The following is a 7,774-nucleotide window of genomic DNA, read 5'->3' on the forward strand; positions in this document are numbered from 1 at the left end:
GATATCATTTTGATAGCTTCGAGGTTATCAGATTCCACAAGCAACTTCTTCAAGCCCAGACTTTTGGCAAGTCTAAGGCCAGAAAAGATCCCCCAAAGCTCAACAGAAAAGGAAGAACCCATCCCAAGATTTTGAGCGAACCCGGAAACCCGAACACCACCATCATCTCTCAAGACTCCTCCAGCAGCAATTTTCCCGTCCTTCAGACAGGAGCCATCAGTGTTTAACTTTACCATCCCTCTGCTAGGCCTACACCAGCCTAAGAGATGAACCGCCTTCTTCTGGATAGATCTTGCCAGAGGGTCCTCCTTGAAGCTATCAATAATAGAGCAGAATTTCTTGGAGAAGAAATCAACCAAATTAGGAATAATAACCGTTTCTCCTTAAAAAATCTCCATATTCCTCCATTTCCAAATCTGGTGACAAATAACTGCAAAGATGATATCACCATGCTCCAGATTGGCTAACAAATTACCATTAACACCATCAGTAAACCAGTCAAGTTCGGGATGGGCCAAGAAAGCAGACAACAACTGGTTAGGGAGAACTTTCCTTCACACCTCTCTACTCTTAGAACAGTCCCTAAGAGCATGGCAAATGGTTTCCTTATGCCCTCTACATTTGCTACACGCCCCAGATTCCACCAAATGTCGCCTTCTCCTATCTGTATTAGTAAGCAACCTATTCTTGACACCAAGCCATAGGAAACTCCTAATGCGGTACGGGACTTTCAAAGCCCAAATCTTTTTCCAAATATCAGGGCGAGGAACCTCCAAAATTTGATTGAAGGCCTCAAAGGCAGATTTACAAGTATAAGTCCCATTATTAGTCAAGGCCCAACAATAACTATTCCTATCTTCCTCCTTATTACTAATATTAACTCCTCTAATCCTCAAGAGAGTTTCAATATTAAGAAAAGAGTCAAACTTTGACCAAATCCAATCACCCTCAGAATCAATCACATCAGCAATCCTCCAATTCCGGATATCCACAGGCGGCGGGGAAGTACAAACCTCTAATAAAGGCTTTTTACCAATCTAGATGTCATTCCAGAAACTGATAGAATTCCCATTTCCCACCGCCCAACCTATCCCAGAGCAAAACTCCGAGAACACATTGCTTAGGCCTTTCCAGAGAAAAGAACAATTAATAACTCTCTCCTTAGGACCACCAAAAATCTTATCTTTTCTATATTTCCAGCATAATAAGCGAACCCAAAGAGAAGAAGGAAGCTGCCACATTCTCCACATAAGTTTCATAAGTAAAACTTTATTATTATCCCTGGCTTGTCTAATCCCCAGACCCCCCATATCTTTAGGTTGGCAAACCTCTTTCCAAGGAACGATGTGAATCTTTTTTCCCTCCGTAGAATCCCCCCACAGGAACCGAAGATTGATTTTATCAAGATCCTTAAGCACCGGCTCAGGCAATTTGCAAGCTTGCATAATGTGATCAGGAACCGCACAATTGACAGACTGAATCAGAGTAAGTCGGCCCGCCATAGACAGGGTTTTAGCTTTCCAACTAGCACATTTACTATTAGCTTTATCGAAAGTCTCTTTGAATGAAGCTTTAGACACTCTATCACTGTGGAGGGGGACCCCCAGATATTTACCTAAAGAATTGGTCAGAGGAATACTAGATATATCACTTAGCCTTTTACAAACTCTTTGGCTCATGTTCTTAGAACACAACATCCGAGATTTTTGGATATTGAGCTTTTGGCCATAAGCAGCACAGAAGCAGCTAAGGATATCCATGATAACACTAATTTGCTCTTCATTTCCTTCCACAAATAACATAACGTCATCAGCGAAGAACAAATGAGTAATCGGGGGGACAAAATTTATTGATGGAAATTGGATGAAAACTCCCATCGTCAACCGCTTCTTGGATAAGGTGAGTTAACCTTTCCATAGCAATAATAAATAAGAAAGGGCTCATAGGATCCCCTTGACGAATACCCCGAGAAGGAGTAAACTCCTCTGACATATCTCCATTAATCATAACCTGAAACACAGGAGAAGAAATGCAGACCTCGATTAATCTCTTCCAATTATCAGGAATACCAGCTCTATCCAGACTATCAAGAAGAAAACTCCAGTTAAGACAGCTCTATTCCAAAATTAATAGTTGAGATTTAATTATTCAATAAATAATTAATTAAATTATAGAAATTGCTCTTATAGCTCAGTGGTAGAGCGTCAGTCTTGTAAACTGAAGGTCCATAGTTCGATCCTATGTGAGGGCAATTAAGATTTATTTTTTCTTTTGAAAGAAATTTTTATAAAAAGAAATCATTTTAAAATTTAGGGAGCTTTTGATTCAAACTTTAGAATAAGAATTTATTTCTCTTATTTGGTTTAGTCCTAAATCAGAATTTGGTTCAAATTGTGGAATTGAATCGAAATGAAATAAAATCAAAATTTTGTCATAATAATAATAATATATTTGTAATCAATGTTAATTATAAAAAAATATTGAATTTGTTTTAAGGAAAATTAATTATTAACTATAGTATTATTAATATAATTTTTCAGTAAGAAATATCGAAAGAAGTCACAACAAATAATAAATTTAAGTAGCATTATATTGAATTATACAAAATTTGTATAAATATAGTATTAAAATAAAATTCAATTATTTAAAAAAACCATCACTCGGGCATGGTGTGATTTTACTTTAAAAAATAATATTATAATTATTAGTGAATTGGGAGAGAATCAATTGTGATTCACATGATAAGAGGTGGGAATCATGATTCTCATACGATTTAGGAATGTGATTCTTATTCCACATAATTTTTTGTTCAACCAAACACTAAGAATGAGAATCAATCATTCTCATTTTGATTCCCGCTTGAAACATTCCTTAACCAAACACCCTTTAATTTATTAATCAATTTTTTCTTACTTTTAATATAAAGGATTCTTTTTATTTTTCTGGAATAAGATAAAGGAATTCAATCGCTACTGAATTAAGTCCGTTACAATGATTTCAACCATTCTCAATGAAATCCTAAAAAATAATATTATTGTATTATTTTTGGCATAACTTTCACCTCTTATATCACAAGATATTTAAATATGAGATATTTTCTACCTTGGAATATCCAATTTGAATACAGTTAAGGAAAAAGTACAAAAAATAAACCTTTTGGTTTGGTCAATTTTCAAAGGCAGACAAATTTGCAAATAGGAGTTTGTGCTTTGTGAATTTTGCAGTTAAATGATATGTGAGTCAATTTTTCTATTAAATAATATTTGTGATTTAGTTAATTTGCAAAGTTAAATCTTAAATTTTGGATAATTTACAAAGTCAGTCTTTATAATTGTTCCAAATCGTTCCATTTTATGGTAAATAATAAGGATAATTTTTTTGAAGGAATTACCGAGTTGATAAACTGGAAAAGCATAGACCTTTGTTTGGAAACTTTTAAACCACAAGATTTATTTTTCTACTTTTCTCTAAATATAATTTAATTGATTTGAGTTCTTTCCAAAATGAGATTTCCAAAATACTCTCTAAAAGAAAACTCCATAATCATGTGTTTAATGAGTCTGTCTTTTTACTCTGGAAAAGGCTCCAAACGAGCATTATTCCTTTTAAACACTCCGATTAAACATTATTTCTCCGATAGTGCTGAATTAGCTAGACTGAAATCAAACGAAGTTTGTCCGATTTTAAAATTGTAAGGAAGTCAAACAAAGTTTGTCTGCTTTCTTTACAAAGTGTGTAACTCAATCTTTTGAGCTTGAGTTACATTTTCGAAAAGAGAAGTCGGATGAACTTAATCCAACTTCAAGTTGCAAAGAAGTCGAATAAAGTTCATCCGACTTCTTTGCAACTAATAATTAATCAACATTGTAAAGAAGTTGGATGAACTTCATCCTACTTCTTTGCAATGACAATTATTAGATATCACAAATAAAGTGCTTTGAGAAATGTGTAAATTGGATAACATTTTTTGTAAAGAAGTCGGATGAACTTCATCTGACTTCTTTACAGTTTTGAAATTAGATGAATTTCGTCTGACTTCATCCATTTTAACTCAACGTTACTCGAGGAATAATTCTAACTGCGCCATTTGAAAGGAATAATGTTCTTTCGAATTGAGCAAAAATTCGTTCAGTGATAGAATGTTAATAATAGAGATCACTTACAGCTTTTAAATTTTTTAAACTTGTTGATTCTCAAAAGAATGCTAACGTTGGCTGAAACAATATATATACTGCAATTTTTTTGTAGTATTGGTAGCATTTTTATTCCCTTTGTGAGATCTTAAATTTCCAATATTCTTACTACCATATACAAAATTCACACTAAATCTTATAACACCAGAAACACTAGAATCTCTATTGTTATATGTCTGTCTTTCAAACTGAATTATCATGTTGAAGACTTTTTCCATAGAAGGCAGAACATCTAGCATCAAAATTTGAGTCTTAACCATATTAAAGTTATCATGAAGGCCTCTCAAAAACTTAATCAAATGATCATGTTCTTGTTTCTTCATAACATCACCAATAGCCAAACAAGTATCACCACTTCGAGCAACATAACGACAATTCTCAATTGCCCTAAAATTTATCAATTCGTCCCAAACAATTTGAAATTTGGTAAAATATTTTGTAACACTCAAATCACCTTGCATTAAGATGCTATTTCATCTTGTATGAATATATGTTTTATTGTTCTTTTGTGTTTTTTTTATACATTTTATGACTTTTTTGCTCTTTGTAGTCGTTTTCATCCATTCATAGATCTTGTATATATTTATGTTAGGTTTTATTCTTTACCATTTTCTTTTTGTACTTTTTTTTATCTAATGAAGATATAAGCATTTTCATAAAAAAAAATCTTCTTGATAAAACATAATAAAAAAAAAATACTAAATCAACGTTAAAGTGATAATTATCATAAAGAGTAGTATTAGTGTTAGCATTTATTCATTATGCTCTTTTTAAGAATATTCATTATATTAATACTATCATTTTAATCAATCCATTAATTGAATGGATATTGTAATTACTAGCTTCTTTAAAATAATTGGATTTGCATCCTCCCAATCTTGGTTTATTTGTGAAGTTATATTCCATAAATCTCAATCACTAATTCTAAAAATAATAGTTGAGATTGAATTACTCAATAAATGAATAACTAAATTCAAGAAGTTGCCCTTATAGCTCAGTGGTAGAGCGTCAGTCTTGTAAACTGAAGGTCCGTAGTTCGATCCTGCGTGAGGGCAATTAGATTTTATTTTCCTTTCAAAAAATAATTAAATTTGTAATTTTATTACAGCACAACATTTAAAATTAAAATTCAATTTGAGAGAATCATAATCCAAAATAATTTCCATACAAAAAAATCATTTTAAAGTTTAATTTATTGACCAAATTATTTGTTACTTTTAAAAGACACTTTTTTTAAAAATATTTGAATTCAATTTTTAATATAAAGGATTATTTTATTTTTTTGTTTTATGGAATGATGTAAAGGAATTCAATCGCTAACTAACTGAAGTAATGTCTTTAATAAACCAATGCTCAGTTAAATCACAAATATATCACAAGATATTTAAATATGGGATACCTTTTTCATCTCAATGTCTAATTTGAATAAATATAATTCAATTGGATTTTAGTTTTTTCCAAAATGAAAATTCCAAAATATTCACTAAAAGAAAACTTCATATCATGTGTTTAATGATAGATAATAACAGAGACAACATCATTTAGTTTCTTACGGGCAATCAGATCTAAGTCTTTTTTACTCGTGCAACCTCATAGATCTAATGATCTACATATAAGATAATACGCTTCCACTCTTACTAAACCAGAAAGAAGTGTAAATAAAAGAATTCTAGTTGACAAATGCAAATCAGATGGAAAAATCTGATAAAATGTGTGGAAAGAAATCACTGACAAAGAAAAGCATACTAAAAAAGCAGAGATAGAAATATGAGAGGAGGAAGAAGCAAGATAATCGTCGTTCTCAGTTTTCCGAATAGATCTAGTTACATTTGCTACTGATTAGTAATTGGAGGCTTCAAAACTGCACATGAGAGAAAGAAGAAAAGAGAAAATAAGGGGCTCTTAGCTCTATTTTTTTTTTGTTACACTTGCATGTAAATATCTAAATGATACAAGACCAATTTAATTCCAGATCATTCATTTTTAAAGAAAAAATTATGATGCATGGTCTCCAAATAAATTAATTTGGAGACCATGCATCATATTAATTGTTCAATTATCTATGGAAATATAAAACAAACGGCTTTACATGCATTATTAGACAATATTAAAAGAGTTCACAAAAAAACCCTAATACCTCCGTCGCTCCTCTGAACTTATCTCATTTTTTCACTTAGTCCATTCTATTTAGTGACCAGACTATCAACTTCATCAATTCAACAAATGTAACATTTTGTGCCCCTTGATGTGCCTACAAAACATTGATTAGTCCCCTCAACTCATCTTGTGCATCTTATTAGGCCCTTTAAATTTTTATGCCTGTTTCAAAGTAATGAATGAAGAGTTCACACCAGGATGCAGAAGGTGTATTGGCATGGATGCAAAAGGTGTCTTGGGAGGTGTACTCAATGACATGTAGGTAAAAAATGGGTCAAATATATGACAATTGTTGAGTTGAGGGGACTGATAGGTTGGCCACTAAGTAAAGGGGCTAACTGACAAAATGAGACAAATTCAAGGGGCGGCAGAGGTATTAAGAAAAAAAAAGACAATATTAAAATGATGGTAAGAAATTTCTTTTAACCTGCATTTACAAACATTTAAATTTTTTTCTCTATTTTCCAGATTATAATATAAGTAATTCTGACATTATAATAGGTTTGCAGATACCTTTTGTAGCGTAGAATCTGTTTAGATTGATTACAATAGAAGAACGAACAATGATTGCATATCACCGGTCACGAATCAACTACTTTGAGACACACCGACAGAAGAGACGATGAACTACGAACTAAGAACGAAATAAAACTCATGTGGTTTCACATTTTTGTAGATCGGTACTTATAATTTTTTTTTTTTACAAAACAAATCCTATGAATTACACCATTAGCAAAATTAAGACAAATGTCTTAACTTTGTAAAAATGCTGATGTGGCAGGAGGGTAAATTTGTCAAAAAAAATTGACTTTTTCTGACTTTAAAAAATCAAAATTTATCAATTCCTCCCAAACAATTTGTAATTTGGTAAAGCATTTTGTAACACTAAAATCACCTTGTATTAAAGATGTATTTCATCTAGTAAGAATATATGTTTTATTGTTCTTTTGTGTTTTTTATATTTATTGTGACTTTTTTTTCTTTTTATAGTCGTTTTCGTCAATTCATAGATTTTGTCTGTATTTAGATGAGGTTTTATTCCTTGTTGTTTTCTTGTTGTACTTCTTTTTTCATCTAATGAAGATATGAACATTTTCATAAGAAAAAATCTTCTTAATAAAACAGAATAAAAAATGAACCTTAAAGTGATAATTATCATAAAGAGTAGTATTAATGTTAACATTTAATCATTATACTTTTTTAAGAATATTCATTATATTAATACTATCATGTTAATCAATCCATTAATAATAAATTAATTGAATGGACATTCTAATTACTAGCTTGTTTAAAATAATTGGATTTGCATCCTCTCAATCTTGGTTTATTGGAGAGGTTATATTCCATAAATCTCAATCATTAATTCCAAAATTAATAGTTGAGATTTAATTATTCAATAAATAAATTATTAAATTATAGAAGTT

At 31.2% G+C, this 7,774-nt stretch overlaps 2 non-coding genes across 2 annotated transcripts; both read left to right on the forward strand.

Moving 5' to 3' along the window:
• Positions 1-2,179: 2,179 nt before the first annotated feature.
• Positions 2,180-2,251, forward strand: TRNAT-UGU (transfer RNA threonine (anticodon UGU)). Its single transcript has one exon. It is a non-coding gene; the product is annotated as a tRNA-Thr (tRNA).
• Positions 2,252-5,176: 2,925 nt separating this feature from the next.
• TRNAT-UGU (transfer RNA threonine (anticodon UGU)) lies at positions 5,177-5,248 on the forward strand. Its single transcript has one exon. It is a non-coding gene; the product is annotated as a tRNA-Thr (tRNA).
• Positions 5,249-7,774: the final 2,526 nt, after the last annotated feature.

Source organism: Euphorbia lathyris, chromosome 10, assembly GCF_963576675.1.
Source record: "Euphorbia lathyris chromosome 10, ddEupLath1.1, whole genome shotgun sequence".
Lineage (NCBI taxonomy): Eukaryota > Viridiplantae > Streptophyta > Magnoliopsida > Malpighiales > Euphorbiaceae > Euphorbia > Euphorbia lathyris.